Below are 21,520 nucleotides of genomic sequence, written 5' to 3'. Positions count from 1 at the left end.
TCTTTTCGTAATTAACCAATTTAAAACTATTCCAATGACTACGAATAGTCATAAATCTTATTCAAATTACAAAAAAGAACTTTTTTACCATTATTTTTTTCATAAAAACATTTTTACTTTTTTTATAAATTGGTTCAAATTTGATTTATTTTCACAAAGTATAATTGGTTGGATCTTGTGGACGAGTAGTTCCTCTCATAAGAAAGTTAATTTGTTCTATCTTGGGAGATAATTACTCAAGAAACTCAAGCACTAAAGTAAGTAAAATTATCTTAAAAAAACACTGAAGTCGTTGGGTCAGATTCTCCCACGTTTACAAGTTTATATATTTTCTTATATTTTTGGTGAAATTATTAATATAACAATTTTAAGCATCAAGTTTGTAGGTATAATCTTTTTATTTTTTTTTTTATGTTGGTTTCACTTTAGTAAGGATACACCAGTATGTGTATATTCAGTTTTAGAATTATGTTTTAGGAAAATAATTTCATATATATACATAATTCTTGTATAGAAAAATATTTATATATTTTGTTTCTTATCTATTTACAATTTAACCCTCACTTACATTATATATATACATGCATATATTCTCTTCCCCATGCATATATTCTTTTCTCCTTCTCCCTCCCTCTCTTTTCTCCTAGTGGTGTGAGTTACAGGTGGGAGACAGATGACATGGGGCAAGCACGGAATGACACGAACAACAATGACGGACTTGAAGTGGACGAACGACAATAGCAAATTCGAAGCTATGAACGGTGATGGCGAACTTGGAGCAAACAAACAATGGACCCAATTCAACTTTTAAATTTATTTTTTTTCTATTTTTTATATTTACTAAATGGAAAAAATAACCATAAATGTATTTTCTCTCTCCAATTGATAAATGAGAAAAATTATATTAAATGCATTTTCACTCTATAATAAATGTATTTTCTCTCCCTATCATTAGAGTAGTTTAAGAAATAGGAAAATATATATAAAATTCGGATATAAATAAATAAATAAAAGTATAATTGTCCAAAATTAACCTAAAAGTCATCTTTGAAAAAATTTCAAATTTTAAGACAAGAAATATAGGGTTTTCTTTAGGCCTTCTACGTAGAAACCCTTTTTTAATTGCCTTATTTATGTACATTGTTACTATTATGCATAATGGGTATAAAGCATAATGTTTTCATGGTATTTTACGTTTCAAGCCTAATGAATAATGTCCAAAGTTTATTTGATGCCTTATTGATTTTATTTTGTGAAAACTTATTTGGTAAAGTTATTATTTTGTTTCACAAATATTTGGTGATCGATTTCACATAAATTTCATCAACGAAATCAAATTACTGTACCACATATTGTTGGTGGAAATCTTGGAGAAATTTAATGATGTCTATTCCAAATAATGGCAATATTTGATTTTGTCAAGTTTTTTTGAAAGAACACATTGTTGTAATGTTAAAGGAGAAGCCTACAAATAAAAGTTGTTTATACTTGAGGCATGGAAACACATGCAAAATATTTATGCAAGAGCCACATTTTGAGTGGACTATATAACACTATATAATGTGTATAGTGGTGGATATAGCAAAAAACTATGGGAATCATTAGAGAAAAAGTAATTTATATAAGATAGAAGATGTAATAGCAATGAAATTTATAGTCAGAATTTTTTGATCTATAAAATGATTGATTCCAAAATTGGGATAAGATCCATTATATGAATATCTCCCCCCATGGTTGAAGGTTAATTATATTATATATGGAATTTCATATATGAAAACATAGAAAATTTCTTATGAATTATGGAAAGGTTGAAACCTTCGTATCGTGGGGTATTTGAGAAAAATGGTTATTCCAATATAATAATCCAAGTTTTAGAATATTTTATAACAATTATGGAATATATTTGAGTTGTATACAATTTTTTTTTTTAATTTTTAGAATAGATGATATTATTATACAACAACAAGGAGGATCCCACAGCCCGAGATCAAGGCATCAAAGCAACAAAGCACAAGCAAAGACAAGGCAATAAAATGCAAACAAAGCCAATAAGAAAAAACCTGAGCAAACCAAACATAAATGTAAAAAAAAACCCCAAAACACCGGGGAGAAAGCTAGAGAAGAGAAACCAAAACCCTACAACAAGGGTCAACAACAAAACAGAGAGCAACAATAAGTTCAAAAAGAAGAAAAACAATCGTAAACACATAGATAAGACCAAGAAGATCAACCCGCGAGGAAGCAGCTCGAGCATGAACCGTAGAGATCATAAGGTGAAACAAAGCAGACATCGACCTCATACGACCAATATGTAGCCGCCGATTATGCTCCTGTCAGATGTAGTAGATGGAAGCACACCAGAATACACGAACAACTTACTACGCACCCCATTACCCGACCCCACTCGGCACAACCAATTCAACTAGACATCCCAACCCGCCACCCGATGTGACGAACCCAATTGACGCAACACACTAGACCACACCTTTCTCCCAAACCCCACACTCAAAAAATAAATGATCCCGAGACTCTATACCTTCCCCACACAGAAGACANATGTAGCCGCCGATTATGCTCCTGTCAGATGTAGTAGATGGAAGCACACCAGAATACACGAACAACTTACTACGCACCCCATTACCCGACCCCACCCTTTCTGACAACATACCCTAGCTTCTCAACCAATCCTGCGTACCCAACCTGTCCTTCACAGCTAACCACGCACAGAAGGAGTGGTGTGGAATACCACCCCTCGCCTACAAAATACTAGCCCAAGACACCCTAGAACGACAAGGACGCAAACTCTCTCATGCACTACCGATAGAAAACCGCCCACTAGCACCTGGCTCTCAAACCCAATAATCCTCCCCTCTCACCCTAGGCCCCACTGCCTGAATAAGGCCCCAAATCCTAAGCAACTCCCAAGTCACTGTAAGCCACCTCCAACCTCCCTCACTATCTAAGAACTTCGACAACCGTGCCTCCAAACTACTCCCTGAATCATAAACCACTGTAGACCCATATGAATCCAAAATTGCACCCCCCAGCAACCAAGGATCCCACCAAACGAAATAAGATCGACCATCGCCGACCATCAAACGAACCAGATGCTTGAATCTATCTCTACAACGCAAGATAGCCTTCAAGCACCAAGACCTCCCAACCTCATTCCGAACAGCCCACGAAGACCGTCCACGCAAAACATACGCCTCCACCCACGCCACCCATAATGAACCTGATTCAATTAAGAGAAGCTAGAGCAGCTTCATAATAGCAGCCTGATTCCATGAAGCCACATGTTTCACACCCAACCCCCCCTTACAGCGGCAAGCACACCTCAACCCACGCCACCTGCACACCACCTCGACCCACCGTACTTTCCTTCTATAAATAACTACATAATAGACGATCAACCTCAGGAGTTACACACGTAGGCAACTTGAAGATGCTACACCAAAACACCTGAAAGGACTGTAAAACAGACCTAACAAGCTGCAACCTTCCAACAAAAGAGAGGGTTCACACCGCCCAGCTTCTAATACGAGCTATAATCCTCTATACTAAAGACGCATAATCTACAGCCCTCAACCGACCAACCAATAACGGTAACCCCAAATACCTAACAGGCAGCGAACCAAGAGAGAATCCCATAAACGCAGCTAGTTTCTTCGCCTCACCAGGCTCCACACCCACATAAACATGGAACTCTTCCCAACATTTGTAACTAACCTAGACAGCCCTGCAAAATCCACCAGGACCTGCCTCACAAACTCCAAAGAATCTCTTTTAGCTGCATAGAAAATCATCAAATCGTCTGCAAAAACCAAATGAGTCAGCCGACACGCTCACACTGATCATGTAACCTAAACCACACAGGAGGTTTATTCAACAATCTGGACAAGACCTCCATCACCATCACAAACAAAAAAGGAGACAACAGATCCCCTTGCCTTAACCCCTTCCTACCAGGAAAAAAACCCCTAAAGGGAACCATTAATCATCACAGAGAACGTATGTGACGTAACATAAGCCCTCACCCAACTGACAAACTGAAGGGGCGTACCTATAACCAGACACACCAAATAGAAAATCTCAATTTAACGAATTATATGCCTTTTGAAGATCTACCTTCAACACACAACGTGGATTCCCCATGCCCTCCCTGTAGCCCCCTACAAGCTCCTGACACAATAAAATGTTAATTTAAAATTGACCTACCAAGAACAAACGTAGATTGGTTACCACTGATGAAAGAAGGCAACCACAACCTTAATCTCTCAGCTAAGGTCCTCGAGATATACCTATACACAACATTGCCACAAGAAATAGGGTAAAACTCTTCCATATGTTTAGCTCCCCGCCTCTTTGGGATAAGAGTAATAGCAGTAGAATTAACTCCACCAGACAGGTAACATGACTAAAAAAAGTTCAGCACAGCATCATAGAAATCATCCCCAACCACACTCCAAGCAGCTCTGTAAAAATCCATCGAAAACCCATCAAGCCCATGAGCCTTCCCAGACTTCATCGAGAATAAAGCCTTCTAAATCTCATCCTGACTCATTAGACTACCAAGCGCCTCCATCCCCTCCTCAGACCAGCTGAACTGCACAATATCCTCAATCCAGGTAGTAAAATCCCTATACCCCACAGGCTGAGATCTCAAACTATCCCGAAAGAACTCAACCACCACCCCTACTACTCTATCATGCACCGTCTGGCGCGTCCTCTTCAGCATCCATAATCGTAAATAAACCATTGCAACTATGACGAGATCGACACAACGATGGAAAAAAGTCATGTTCATATCCCCTAACTCCAGCCACCTCACCTAGCCTTCTGCTGGAGCGACGCCTCTTCCAATCTAGCTACTAACTAGAACACCTCAGTGGCCCGAGCCGCCTCCGCACAATCCGACTATGAGTGAGAATCCCTCTCCACTTCAGCCTGAGCAGCCTCCATAATCGGCCTAGCCACCCGCACCTCCTCAGATAACACAGAGATACGTCTACCAAACGATGCACGTAAAACCCACTTCACTGCCTTCAAATTTTGCACAAAGCTAACCATGGGAGACACATCCTCTGACTTTCTCCACACTGACCTGATAGTATCAATAAAACCATCAACCTTTGCCCAATGAGAAAAATAGCGAAACGTAGGAGGTGGCCTACTCCTCGTCTCCCCCGTAGAAACCAGATGAGGGCTATGATCAGAAATCCCCCACTGACCAATCTTAACCTCCGAATACGTAAAACCTACCTTCCACGCCTCATTAGACAAGCAGCGATCCAACCGGCGCAAGATACCATTCCCTTGAATTTTACTAGTCCAAGTAATCTAGTTACCTGTCACACCCAACCCAACCAGATCTACCTCCAACAACGTCCCATCAAACTCCTCCATCTCCCTCAAGCTAGAGCAACCTTCAAAATCCTCTGAAGTACTACGAATAACATTAAAATCCCCCAAAACAACTCCAGGAAGCTGCCACGAGGCACACACATCAATCAATTGAGACCACAAGTTTTTTTTTGCTCACGTGTTTAGAGGCATACATAACACCAATATGAACCCTAACACTAGATACAATATCCACCAAGGTTCTAAAAATGAACTTATCCCCATTGACATCTATAAAAAAATCATATACACTCTTCCGCCACATCACCCAGATCCTCCCAACTCCCCTCCCACTATAATTACACACACACCTCCAAGCATCACCAAACATACCCACCACTATATCAAAGTTCTCGCGACGAACCCTCGTCTCAAGCAAACAACAAAAAGTAACAAAGGAGGAAGCCAGGAAGTCTGCCACCACCCTACACTTGACAGAGTCATTCAATCCCCTAACATTCCAGGAACACCAAATCATGAATCTTACAAGAAATCACACCTACCACCTCCCACTGGGGTTTTGCCCAAACTTTTGAACATCCCTTCCATAATAGACAACGAATCAAGATCTGCCTGCACTAAAGCCAATGGCAATGAGTCTCTCCCCTCATCACACAAAACTTCAAACTAATTACGTTCGTCAACATGCTTTACAAAACCTAAAATTCCAGGGGACCCATAAACTACTCTGCTCCTCAAGGGTGTCGAACCCGGTGACCCACTGCCACCCTTGTGCCCTACACTTCATCTATCACGCCGACGACAACTAACCATAGTAAAATTGTCATCACTTTCCACACCTCTATTCCCAACCACTGGGCTAACTTCTCTCCCACCAATACCCAAATCCTGCCCCTTCCTCACACTCTCATGTCTCACATTCTCCCCCAAATACCCATCATTAACTGCCACAATACACAATTCCTGATCCTTTGTCACACATTGTTTATCACACACAGCCCCAGTATGCCTAAAGAAACCACAACAAGCACACCTACGAGGTTTCCACTCATACACTACTGGAATAATAAACTCCTGACTCTGCATTCTAACAGTGACTGAAGAGGGCAATAACAAATCACCATCCACCTGAACACAAACCCTCACATATGATAAATGTTGCCAATCTCTTATTGCAACATCAAAAGAGATTGGTTTACCCATGCACTAGCTAACACTGCTAAACCCCTATTTGTCCACAACTCCAGATGAACACGCTCCAGTTTAATCCAGATAGGAACAGAATAAAAAACAAAAGTTTCAGGAACAATACCTGGAGACCACTGTCATAATAAGATGAGTTTGCTACCCAAGTGCCATGGACCATTCTCCAGTACCCAATCCCGTGACTCGGCCTTTTGAAATTTAAAAATAATCAACCTGTTTTCCAACAAGGTAATAGTTGGCATCTCTACGCGTCCCCAAATTCTCTGAATAAGGCAACAAATAATAGAATACAGGAGTTTGTCAATCACAAACTGACTGATCAAAGATTTCTCCCATAAACACACACCTATATCAATAATCTCCTCACAAGGTTCAACAAATAACTTTGTCATTTTCATCCAAAGGGGGAATAAACTCTAAATTTCCCCTCAAATTTGACCCAAAAAGGGTCGTCCACGAAATTTCTCCTTTCACACCGGAATCGAAACCAACTGAATCACCCACTCCTTCAACCGGTCTGACTTTGGACCAAACCCCCCTACTGCCCGGTTTTGAGGACTGTCTCCTCTCTCTCACGAGAACCCCGCTCGTGCACCGAACGACCCTCGCTTCCAATAAGGCCAGCCCGTGTGACCTTCTCACGGCCTAACTTCTGCCCCCCCAAGGCTCCCAACTCCAACCCAGCACCACGCGACCCACCCTCTAAAGTGCCCACACCTTTCGACCCTCTCCCTAGCTCTACCTGCACCAGTTCACTCCCTTCACCCAGCCTCATCACACTTTTTTCCTGGGGGGGGGGGGGGGAAACCAAGGTTCCCCGCTTACCTCAACTCCCTCAAGGCCCAACCCAACACCCCTCACAACCCGGTTTTTCTTCAGTTCCTAACACCCTCAAGGCTCTTCAGACACACTTCTCACATCCTGGGACCCCAACTCCGCTCGAGCCCAAACTTCTCTGCCCAACCACTAGCCCAAACCCCAGCCCATCTGGTTCATTTCTTCTGACTTTATGATTAACCCTTCGACCACTGTCAAAATCCACCACTGTCAACCCCCTCAGCCCTACTTTGGCCATACTCCTCATACCAGACCCTTCACCCTCCTCAAGACGACCGTCAAACATCCCAAAACCCTTTACCTCCAAAGAACGAGCACCCAATCCCGAATCGATCTCCGATCTAAGCAGACGAAAGGGATGTCGAGCAACTCGACCTCCATTATTCTCCTTCAATCTTAAAGGGACCATTTACGCACCATCTAACATCACCTTCTAACCTCACCGTCTACAGATCTAAACTCACACCGTCCTCGTTGCTTAAACTACCATCTGCTAACGATTGTAACAACGAGAAACTACTGTAAGTCTGCTACTCTGTGCCCTACCTTCTTACCTACTACTTGCTACCGTACCCGATTGAATGTACCTGCCACGGAACAGAAGACGGCGACCTTCTTACCTACTACCTGCTACTCGTAAGCCGATGACCTTCTTACCGTTGGAACGAAGATGGCGACAGCAACAGATGATGACTGAATAGACGAAGACGACGACGACCTCACCGAAATGGCTATCCGACAACCCTCGGGAGATTGACGACGACAACAACAGACGCCTCGGGAGATTGATCGCCGCTCGTTCGCAACCCTAAAAAAATATACTTTGTATTCAATTCGATACCTTTGCAAGATATATATATATATATATATATATAATATATATATATATATATATATATATATATATATATATATATATATTATATATATATAGCAATGTACCTTTTTAGTGAATTATAATAAGTCTCGACCACTAAGATTTAGTTAAAAAATTAACTTTTTTAATTTATCGATTGTTTTTTGCCTTCTCGGTACATGTAAACTACACCGAGATTCTACCAAAATTTTCAAATATCATGTAATCTACCAAATCTTATGTTTTCAAACTTTTTCCAAATTCAATTACTTTTACCAAATATTGTATCATATTCTTGCGTAATTTTTCCAAACTTTAGGCCAACCTCAGTTTCCGCTATATGAATTTCAGTTCGTTTGTATAGAATTCAGATTCTGTTTTATGTTTTTCAGATTCACTAAATTTAAGAGATATGTCTTTAACATACAACTTGGATTCTGTTTCTGAACTATTTTTAGATTCTATGATCCAAATAATGCAAATTCTGAAAACAACATTTTTTATATTTTCATTGTATCTAGATTTTGAATTTTCAATTTTAAAATGCAAAATTATATTAAATAAAGATAAAAACATTTAGAAATACAATATGTTATGTTATAAACTAATTTCATTTTTTTTTAACAAAAGGATATATACTAAGTAAACATAAATCATATTCATAAATAAATTAATATAGTTTTATAGTTTAATGTCAACTAAATACTAATGAGTAACTGCAACTAGTTTTATGATTTAGAAATATAGTATTAAACACATTTTAAACAATTGTTTAAATTAGAATCCAATTTCTTAATTTGCTACCAAATACATATCCGAACTCCTTTTTCATTGAATCTTTTGTTTTCGAATTTATATTTTCAGATTCTTTACCAAACGGATCCTAAATTTCTAAATAAATTTACCAATTAGATGTTTCGTATGGATGATTGCATTTTGATTTTTAAATTTTGGGAAATATTAAATTTTGCAAAAAAAAAAGAGAAAATATATAAAATCTTAGTATTAATCTACCCGAGAATTCATCGATCTCTGTGTTAATTTGATCGAGATTAATAACAAGATTTTATATATTTCCATCTCTACCTGATTTTTTTAACAATTTAATCTTTCCCAAAATTTTAAAATCAAAATTCAATCACTTGAGATCCATAATATATATATATATATTTGAGTAATTGGTAAATTTATTTGAAACTTAGAAATTGAACTAAAGATTTGAAAAATTACTTAAGATTTTGATATAATATTTGGTAAAGATAACTAAATTTAGAAAAAATTTGAAAATATATAAAATTTGATATAAAATTTGGAATATTACATAATATGTGAACAAATGAGTATAATTGTAACCAAAAAATTTAATTTTTTAATTAAATTTAGTGCGATCTAGTTTGAGATAGACCGAAAAAAAATTATTTCAATGAATTTTCAAAAAAAAATTTCAACATGGTATGTTTGACAATTTCCCTAATTCACCCGTCAATTATTAAACATAGGATTTGAGAACTTTTACAACGTGTCCTCAGTCTACAGCTTATGAAGTGACAACTTCTTAATCTTTGTGGACCATCATTGACTCGAACGGACAGAAAGTTGAGATATTTGAGGTTTTTGTCAATTTTGTATTGATTTCCTGATTTTTTTTTATAAAAAAAATTGGAGGTTTTTAGCTTTCTTTTTTTCATATTTTTCTTAGCATAAAATTTTTGTTGGTTTATTTTACTTTGCTTCTTGCAAAAAGAATTGTTGTGGGTTGGATTATTAGGTGATTTAGGGTGCATATATACATGTGACTTGCGAAAATTGTTAGTTGGATTTATTTTCTATTAACATCACTTGCGGATATTGTTATTGGTTGGGTTTATTTTGGTTTGTTTCTTGGAATTTTTTTGGTTGGGTTTATGTTGCCAAAACATGTTTTAGCTATTTTTTTTTTTTTTTTTTGGGGTGATTTTGAGGATTTCATGTCATTTTAGGTGTTATTTTTTATATCTCGCAACTATCTTTACACACAAAAACTTCCAACCTCTACTCTTAACTCATTGTGACACATTTATATATGTATTTCAAGTTAATTAGGGTGGGTATGGATGTGTTTTGGCTCGCTTTTTAGTTATTGCTTTTTTATATTGCAACTATCTTCCACCGTCTAAACTTGAAACTTCTAACTCCAAATTACCTTTGTACTTATTTTCGGTGATTTAGGGTGGGTAGAAACATCTTTTAGAGAGTTTTAGGTACTATTTTTTATCTTACAACTATCTCGTAACATTTGTAATTATTTTGCAACATTCAAACTTGTTAAACCTTTAAATTCGAATCACTTTTATATATTTTTTAGGTGATGTAGGGTGGGTACAAGCATGTCCAAACCTAAAACGTCTAATTCCAAATCATTTTGATTTAGGGTGGGTACGAACATGTTTTAGGAATTTTAGGTACTATTTTTTTATCTCGCAACATCCAAACTTGAAACTCCTAACTTCAAATCAGTTTCATACTTATTTTCGGTAATTTAGGGTGGGTAAGAACATGTTTTAGCAAGTTTTTATCTTACCTTTGAAATTAAAGTGTTTCATATATATCCAACAACAAATAATGTGACATTTATTAGGATTGGTGTGTTTCATATATCTCTTACAACAATGAAACAATATAACAAGCATTATGTGAGTTTCATACATATCCACCAATAATGAAAGTAACTAAAATGTTCAACAATATTTTTTATATTAATCTTGTACAATTGACTTCTTAGTGTATGCAATTTGATTACATCTGCCATATTTATGCAATATGGGAGCTTCACAACTAACGACATTCTCTTTTATCTTTTTGATGGCGAACTCTCGCCACTACCTCAATTATCGAAAAATATTTTAATTCCTACAAAAATCAAAAGGAAAAAATAAAACAAAAACACCTAAAATACATATAAAAGTAATTTGGTGTTGACATTTTGAGTTTGGAAGTTGAAAAGTTGTTACAAGATATTGCGAGATGTTGCAAGATAAAAAAAGATATCTAAAAAAAGTATTTAAAACATGTCTAAATCTATCCTAAATCACCTAAAGCGCATATAAAAATAATTTGAGGTAAGAAATTTCAAGTTTGTAAGTTGGAAAGTTGTTGCGAGATTAACAAAAAAAATGTCTAAGAAAACTATCTAAAACATGTCTAAACCGATTCTAAAATACCTAAAAAAAACATATAAAAATGATTTAGAGTTAGATATTTTAAGTTTGGAAGTTGAAAAGTTGTTGCGAGATATTGCGAATAAAAGAAAAGTATTAAAAAATACTATCTAAACATGTATAAACCTATCATAAATCACATAAAACACATATAAAAATGATTTGGGGCTTGGGGGTGTAAACCCCTAAACTTGTTTTACTAGTTAATTAAGTTTAAGTTCTCTTAATTATGTGTTAAAGATGTGTATTAAGATTATGAAAAAAATAAGCTAACCATGCTTAATCAATGATGCGTTTGAAATGTTAAGAGAAGGAAAATTTTCTAAGTATCACGAGTATATGCGCTCAGGTTATTAAGTAGTTGACATATAGAAAGTTGAGAAGGTTAAACAATGGCAAGCTAGGAAAAAGGGCAATAAATTATGCTAAGTATGGAATTTGAGTTCTTGGGTGAAGTATGAGGAAGTTAACGCTTAGAGAAAGTAGAGGACTTCATGCATTGGAGCTATGAGGCGCCATGCGACCAGTCCTGTTGAACTATGCGGCTAGATGTCCAAGAAGGGAATCTTATGGCTAAGCATAGCAAAGGGGTATAGAGGAAGTATGCGACCAACCTTGTATGCCAATGTTGAGGTTAAGCTGACAAGCTAGGCGACAGAAGATCATGCGTTGAAGGTGTTGCTCAGAGGAAATGACGATAAATAAAAGTATGCACTGACAGGAAAATGCTTAAGTGGCCGCAAGGCCACAGTTAAGCTGAGGAGTTCAACTTAATTAATTTGTAAGCAGGCCAAGTGGCGGTCTTAGAGATAATAATTGGAAGATAAGTATATCAGGTGGCGTTTAATTAGGCTGGAATGTTCATACAAACCTAAGTATTAATTAACCTTAAAAAGAAGGGAAATAGTTTGCCAAAATTTTCTTACACTTGAGGAAAAGAATGTTGCTGCCATCTAAAGACTTAGAAAGTGTGAAGAGTTCTCGACAAGCTTGAAGGAAAGTTGGAGATTTCCAATCAACTCAAAGGGAGAAATGCTCAAGTTCTAGGGTAAAAAAGTTAAGATGCTTATGAGCAAATTCATTAAATGAAGCTTAGCTAGTTGAACGTTGGAATTAAAGTTATGAAATCTAGAAACTTGAAATTTGAAATGATGTTGTGGATGAATAAGCAGGTAGCTGCATATGAAGAACAAGCGAGCAGCTGACCAATTGATGATATGCATTCATGTGTAGACAAAAAGTTCACAATTAAGGCACTTTAAGTACATCATATAGTAAACATTCATCACATAGGCTAAGAAGGTGTTTCAGTACTTATCCGAGCATCCTGAGGAAAGCTATCCAAATTTTCAGCCAAGTTATAAGGTAAGACGGCTAAGGATAACTGATACGGTGAAGATGAGTTATGATGCGTTGAACTAGTTGTGATGCGATGAATTACTAGTATGCAATGAAGTTAACTTTATGCACCAAGCTCAAAAGGGAGCTAGTTACTCTGATCAAGGGACCTTTCCATATTTCAGAGTAAATGAAATAGGACAGGCTTATAGACCCCTTGGATAAGTAGCTTAAGACAATGAGTGACTAGTTTTCAAAATATTTTCTAAATGTTTTACTTATGAATGTTCTATGCATAGTTACTTTTACTTTAATGTTCAACGGATGCTCTTAGTAATGAGAATCGAGTTTAATGCATGATTGATGTTTTTAAAGACATTTTTTATATGAAATTTCCATATGTTCCACTTGAGTTTTCATGCCATGACTTAGCATTTAAATGAATTATTTACTAATTTCGGTAAGTTTGACAAGCATGCTAGTTAATGATGTTAACATGTACGAAAATATGAAAACCTACTCCTAAGCTTTGGTATCGAAGGTATTGTAAGGTACCTAGTTATATGACTATCCTTGCTATCAAAGGTATGATAAGGTACGTAGGATCCTATTCAGTTCTACGTGCACGTAAGACTTATGTTATCAACGTTGATGAGATCAAGCAAAGGGGCTCTCTCTCAACTAAGGTTAGTAAGGATTGAGCAAAAGGGCTCTCCCCTATGTTCGGGCAAAGAAGTAAAGGAATTCTATAGGATATGTTGATGAGTTTAAACTGGGGTTTTCATGTTATGTTTTCTTTATTTCCTAATTGTTATTTTTGAACCCGGTATGTTAATAAGAATGCTTTATTATTAAGTTGTTTATACTATGAGTTACAAAGCTTGTTTTCTTAAAAAAAAGTCACTCACTCGGCTTCCAGCTCACTCTTTTTAATGTTTTCCTCTCCAGGTAGCGGTCGACGTACCTGAAGAAACCATGAGGTCCACTACGGAAGCAGGATCGTCCAAAATTTATTTTTTACAGAATAAAATTAAAGAACATTCAAATTTATGCATAACTAGTAATTCACAACATGCTAATCGAGGAAGAAGGGAAGAAATAAAATACCTTACCCTTGAAGCCACAAGGTCTTCACATATTCCCTCGATCCGATTACAAAAACTTCGATCTCCAAAAACTCAGATGGCCATCACCACAAGAGAACCTCCTGTATTCTTCTTAAGGGATGAGAATAAGCAGGAATGTTGGGCTCAGCTAAGATTTTAGGAAGAGGGAAAGGATTTTAGAGAGGAGGAAGAAAACAACTTTTCTTCTGTGTTTTCTTGGAAGAAAAAACCAGAATGATTTTTTTCAGTACATACTTCTACGTTAGAAGCAAGAGAGGAGAAGATACAGATCTTCAGCCAACCTCCTATAACTCCCCACACACATTTAATTGAGAGAGAATTAATGGGAGGGAATTGTAACTCCCTCCTTTTAATTTTGAAAATTTAAATTAAAAATAAAAATAAATTTAATTTAAATAATAGTTACATATATGTGTGTGTATATATATATATATATATAAAACAAACTTATTCTATGTATACATAACTATATGTTATATCAAATATAACATATAACCTATAGTTTTAATTTCTCTCAGTCATTCATTAGTCTAAATCACATTTATACTAAATTCAATTATATGAATCTCATCCACACAATTAGTATTTGAATCACATTCAAACATTTAATTCCTCTAAAAAACAACTTTATATTATAATGTATCAAATACATTATATTAATTATATCATATATGATTAGTTCCCTTAACTAATTTGAACAATTCAAATTAATCCAAAATTAATTCTCAATAATCCTTATTGAGCTACAGAGGGGACCTTATGGACCTGTAGATTGAAGCTCCAATAGTACTTGAATAATTAATTAAACTGTTTAATTAATTATTCAACATCTATTAATTATCAGTCACTTCACTAAAGACCGATAGTTGCACTGTTTAGACTATAGATATATTTCTATGTCCATTGGATATAACTAGTCAACAGTGCGATGACTCTTCATAAATTGCTCGTAAGTACAATTGGACCAAAATTACTGTTTTGCCCCTGTAGTTACATCTAATCCTTAAGTACTACTGATTCCTCTAATGAACAATAAGTCATAGTCCAACTATGACCTTCGGGTCAAGAGAGGGTGTGACCATATTATTCAAGCTTTGGAATCAACCTTTAAGGGAGCAATTTATCTACTTACCTCGACATTAGGAAAAAATTGAATTTCGTCTTGTATAGCTGTATTTCCAGCTCCCCAACAGATGAATCCCTAAATTGGTAGGCATATTGAGTCGACGATTTGGCCACTGTCACCCATGCAAATCAAAGGATCGCCTTTATAGGCAAAAGTTCATAACTCACTCAGGATTCAGGTCATGTTACCTATGATCATCCTAGTGAAATGTAAGTACTCTCTACTATTAACGACGTTATATAATGAGACTAGTCATTTCGTGGTCCGGTCTTATACAAACTCTTCGTATAGGATACCCTCGCTCACATGTCTCCACATGAATGATCGGGATTAGATCATTTATAGCACTTTACAACACTTGTAATATATACAAAACTGGTCGTATTCGTAGTGTCACCAAGATAAGGTACCCAACCATATCCATCTACTACAGACCGTAAACATGATCTACCTATATGTCTTTACTTACATGTTTAAATTACCTAAAATAACCTAGGATCTTTGTATATTGGATTGAATGCATGCTCATAAAATAACAATTATTTTAATAATAAAAATTTGTTTATACATAATTTACAAACTACTAGAATATAAGAGAGATTTAGGACATCAATCCCAACAGTCTCGAAGTCTAGCAGTTTTGCCAGTCAGTCAATTCTCAGACCCTCATAAAGTTTAAAGCTTAGGTGACTCATCATGTTTTGTTAATCATGCTTTTATGTTCATGTCATGGGAACAACGTAGAGTTTGTGTCAGAGCATTAAATAAGTTTGGTTTTTCTGAAACTACTAAATATGTTAAAGTAGATATTCTGATTAGTAGTAACTTGTGTGCTTGGAGCTGTTGCTGAGATAATGTGTTAAGTTCTAGAAAATTATAAACCTCTAATAAGGTTTACCATGTATAAAGGACACAAGTTCATAGGAGTATGTCGGCAGTAGTTGTCATGTGAGGATTGGCAACTACTGTCTTCACATCTCTTCACGGATTAAGAGGGTAATCTGGGGAAGGGTGTGACAAGTTGGTATCAGAGCATAAGATTTTGGGAACATAATCATGCATTAGATTAGGAGCATGTGAATAATGTTATGAGCCTAATAATGTATACGTTATAGGAACCAAACTTCAAGAAAGTGATGGACTGACATGGCGGATGGTTGAAAGGGATCGTGACCATACTGGAGATCCCGTAGCTCGAAAGAAACCATATTTAGTTAAAGGACTAGTAGTAGATGAAGCTACATCATAAGAAGAGTCTAATACCCCTCAGGTCAGAGAAAATCCTCAGGTGGAGGACAAAGTCTTTGATATAATCACCGAGAGACTGTCAGCTAGTGTAGGATCTGTATTGATGGATCCTGAGAAGAAGTATGGCATTGAGAGAATGAAGGCATTGAGTGCCACTATTTTTTAGGGTACTACTGGAGATGTTCACGGGGTGGGGTGGGGCCGGGGGTGCCATTCCCCATCCCTGTCCCCGCTTCCCATTTCATTCCCCATCCCTGTGAAATTCCCCAAAGGGATCGGGTTCCCTGCGAGGAATTTTTCCCCATTACCTTTTTTTCTTTTTTCCTTTTATAAAAAGCCAATTAATTTAAATCATTAATATGAGAAAATTTTAATTAAATAATTAAGATCACTAAATTGTTTATTATGGTTAGTTTTACATGATAATTTGAATTTAAAGATAAATTACTCAAATTTTGACTTAAAAAGCTAATTAATTTTTTTTAATAGAAAGAAAAAATATAAATCAAAGTGTTCATATATATAATCTAAATTTAAATATTCAATTTAAACAAATTCATTATCTTTCCCAATAAATAATCAAATTTGAAATTTAAATGTAATATTTATATAATAATAATAATATAACATTAGATAACTATACTAAATAAATATGTAAAAGCTAATCGGGGCAGGGACGGGGAATGCATTCCCTGTCCTCGCCCCTATTGAGCTCATAGGGAATTTTCTTCCCCCACTCCCTCCCCCATTCCTCGCCTAATTGGGGAATCCCCGTCCCCACGGGAAAATTGGATATTTGTAGGTACTACTGACCCTACAGATGTCAAGGCATGGTTAATCTAGATAGAGAAATATTTTCAAGTAACCGAATGCCTTGATGATCGTAAGATCAAGTTAACAATATTTTTGTTACAGAAATGGGCAAAAAAATGGCAGCGTGTGATAGATTCTAGAAGAAAAGATCAGAAGAGACGACATGGGACGAGTTCAAGAGGATTTTTGAAGACAAGTATTATCCTACTTCATACTGTAAGGTAAAGAGGAACGAGTTTCTGAAGCTCATTCAAGATAATATGACAGTTACTGAGTATGAGCAGAAGTATACGAAGTTATCTAGATATGCTTTTACGATTATAGCTGAAGAAAAAGATAGATACAGACATTTTGAGAGTGGTTTGAGAAAGGAGATACGAACTCCTGTTACAACCATAGCTAACTGGACAAATTTTCCCAGTTAGTAGAGACTACGATGCAAGTGAAGGGGAGCCTGACAGAAGACAGTCAGAACAAGGAAGTCTTCTGAGGGGAGAAGAGGAAATTTACTCTAAGAGAGTCTGACGGGAGATATTTTAAGTTTCGTTTTAGTGGGCCAATGACCTCTCAGGGTAGTACAACATGCAGTCAACAGAGGAGAGGCAGACAGAGATCCAACCAGATAGTTGGGGGATCTAGATCAGGACGTTCAGGGGAGTCAGTGCCCAGTATAGTAGGAAGCTTCAGTGTACTAGATGTGGAAAATTTCATTCCGTACAATGCTATAAAGGATAGAATATTTGCTATCAGTGTGGACAACCTGGGCATTACAGGAGGGAATGTCCTCAATTGATTTCAAAGGCGTAGACTGAGCAGAAGGCAGCATCCCAGAAAGTGATGCAGCCTAAGCTAGGCACAATAGGTGATGAGGGTACTGGTAGTGCCAACTATAAAAGTGCAGCGGGACGACCATGTTAGTAGGGCAAAGTTTAAGCTATGACCTAATAGAAGGCTGAGGGTACACCAGTGGTTGTTAATGGTACGGTCTTTATTCACGATAAACCTACATATGTATTATTTGATTCAAGAGTGACTCATTCATTTATTTCTAGATGCGTTAGGTTTCTATTTCTCTGATCTTATTATTCAACATTTCTCAATGTGAATGACACACATGTTCCTATTTCTAGGGTGGATGTGTTGGTTACAGAAAGGAGTGAAACACAAGTATTTTTTTATTTCTAAATCTACAGTATATTCTGACTCAATGCGTTTCTAGCTATCTTATTCTCTCAAATAGTTTTAGTTGAGTTATAACCTCAACCAGATGATCAAAATGATTAAAGCTTTAGAAATTAAGCATGCAACAAATCATAAACGCATTTATCACACAATAGTATGTAAACAGAGGCAAAAGTGATGGATCAAATGCATGATTTAATAAATAATGAAACTCTTTACAATAATAACACTTAATCGCATGTTATTTAATGATGTTAACATGTATAAAAATATGAAACCTACTCCTAAGCTTTGGTATGCAAGGTATGGTAAGGTACCTAGTTATATGACGATTCTTGCTAACGAAGGTATGGTAAGGTAAGCAAGATCCTATTTAGTCCTACATGCATGTAAGGCTTATGTTATTGACGTTGATAAGATCAAGCAAAAGGGCTCTCTCTCTCAACTAAGGTTAGTAGGATTGAGCAAAAGGGCTCTCCTGCATGTTCAAGCAAGTAGAGAAATTCTACTGGATATGTTGATGAGTTTAAACTAGGGTTTTCATGTCATGTTTTCTTTATTTCCTAATTGTTATTTCTAAACCCTGGTATGTTAATTAAAATGTTTTATTATTAAACTATTTATACTATAAGTTACGAAGCATGTTTTCATAAAAGAAGTCACTCACTGTGTTTCCAACTCATTCTTTTTAATGTTTTCCTCCCAGATATCGGTAGACATCTTGAGGCCTAGCAGTTCTGCCAGTTAGTCACTTCTCAGACCCTTAAAAAGTTTGAAGCTTAGGTGGCTCATCATGTTTTGCTAATCTAGCTTTTATGTTCATGTCATGGGAACAGGGCAGAGTTTGTGTCAGAGCATAAAATAAGTTTGTTTTTTCTAAAACTGCTAAGTATGTTAAAGTTGATATTCTGATTAGTAGTAACTTGTGTGCTTGGAGCTATTATTGAGATTACATGTTAAGTCCTAGAAAATAAACTACTAATCAGGTTTAATTGGTATGAAGGACACATGTTCATAGGAGTATGTTGGTAGTAATTGTCATGGGAGGATTGACAACTGCTGTCTTCACATCTCTTCACAGATTAAAAGGGTAATCTGGGGAGGGGTGTGACAAGGGGGTTAGACATTTTAAGTTTGGAAGTTGGAAAGTTGCTATGAGATATTGCGAGATAAAAAAAATATCTAAAATAGGTCTAAATCTATCCTAAATAACCTAAAATACATATAAAAACGATATGGGTTCAGGCATTTCAAAATTGTCAGTTGGAAAGTTGTTGTGAGATAACGTGAGATGTTGTGACATAAAAAAAAGTGCCTAAAAAACTATCTAAAACATGTCTAAACCGATTCTAAAACACAAAAACTCATATAAAAATGATTTGGGGTTGGACATTTTAAGTTTGGAAGTTAGAAAGTTGTTCCGAGATATAGCGAGATATACCGAGATAAAAAACATTACCTAAACAACTATTTAAAGCACTTAAAAATGATTTGGGGTCGGACATTTTAAGGTTGGAAGTTGGAAAATTGTTGCGAGATAAAAAAAAAAAGTATCTAAAAGACTATCTAAAACACATATAAATCTATCTTAAATCACCTAAAACACATATAAAATTGATTTTGGGTTGGATATTTCAAGTACGAAAGTTGAAAGTTGTTGCAAGATAAAAAAAATTACCTAAACAACTATCTAAAATATGTACAAAATTTAGCCTAAATCATCTAAAGTATTTATAAAATTTATTTGGAATTGGACATTTCAATGATTGAAGTTGGAAGGTTGTTGCGAGATAAAAAAAAAAATCTATCTCGCAACATAAAAAATGTTATGTTTAGTAGTTCCCACTAGAGTTGAAAAACTTTTTGCTAGAAAAAATTACCTTGCACAAAGAAAGGGAAAAAAAGAACTTAACCTAACTCTATTAACTATGAGTGGAAGGAGGAGATAAAAAAATCTATTGACAATAAAAAAGAAAAACACAAAAACTTACCACATAGAATGAGATTATGAGAATGTTGAACTTTCTAACAATCTTGGAGAATGGCAAGAGAGTCTTAGAGAAGAGAAGTTAGAGAGAAGTTGGAGAAAAGATTGAAGGGAAGGATGAAAGTCACAAAATGTGTGTTATAGAGAATAAAAAGGTTGTTTTTACACTAAGGACATAATAGACATTTCATATGCGCCCATTTGTACTAAAACTCTTTATTTTGAAAAACCATCTAAAAAATCTTTAACACCCTTAAATTTATCCTATTTTTGAAAATTTCCTGTCTTTGAAAGCAAGTACATCTTTATTCTCTTTATCCTTGTCCATCCCAGTAAACGAATGAAATAAAGTTTTTCTCTCAATTTATTGTTGTCTAAATTGGATTTGGCCATCGTTCAAATCAAATTTTGCTGTACAATTTCAAAATTTCGTCCATGCACATTTCACTTAGGGGTTGTTCTTTTTCTGTGAATGTAGATAACATGAATCTTTACATGCTCGGAATTATAGATGTTCGAAATTATAAATGTCCGACATCTTTGGATAACCATATTTGTTTTGCAGTAATATATTTTAAAATATCTAGGAATACTTGGATAACTTGTTTGTTTGGTAGGATTTCTACTCGTGTATGTTTTAACTTTACGTAATGTTCCAAGAATACCCTTACAACTATTCAATAATTTATAATTGATTTAATATAGTAGGAACTTATATAACATATTTGTTTTCACTATTTTTTAATTTCTTTAGAATTAGTATAGTTTTATCATTTTATTTGGCATTTTCTCAAACAAAATAATATATTAATTTAAGGTTTTTCATAAAATAAATATTAATTTTAATATCTTTCTGAAAAAATAAAAAATAAAAAACAACTCTAATTTAGCCAAAAAGAGTGAAATGCATAGCTCCCAATATTTATTTTAATTATAAAATAAAAATAAAGAAGGGTGATATTCATATATATATAAAAAAATTAGAAGGGTTCAAAAAGTAAAAAGGAAATGCCTTCAACACAAGAATACTGGAAACCCATGTTTAAGGAAAGCATCCAAAACTCTCGAGATGTCCTCCGTAAGGGCTTTCTAGGATGCTTGGAAATCTCAATATGTCCGGACATCTTACATTACTACAAAACAAATATGGTAATTTCGATGCCTACTCTATGGAAATCTTGGATTTCCACCAAACAAACAACCTCCTCATCTGATTTAACTATTCCACCAGATTGTCCT

The sequence above is a fragment of the Benincasa hispida genome, chromosome 7 (assembly GCF_009727055.1).
Source record: "Benincasa hispida cultivar B227 chromosome 7, ASM972705v1, whole genome shotgun sequence".
Lineage (NCBI taxonomy): Eukaryota > Viridiplantae > Streptophyta > Magnoliopsida > Cucurbitales > Cucurbitaceae > Benincasa > Benincasa hispida.
Note: the sequence above shows the minus strand (reverse complement) of the source record.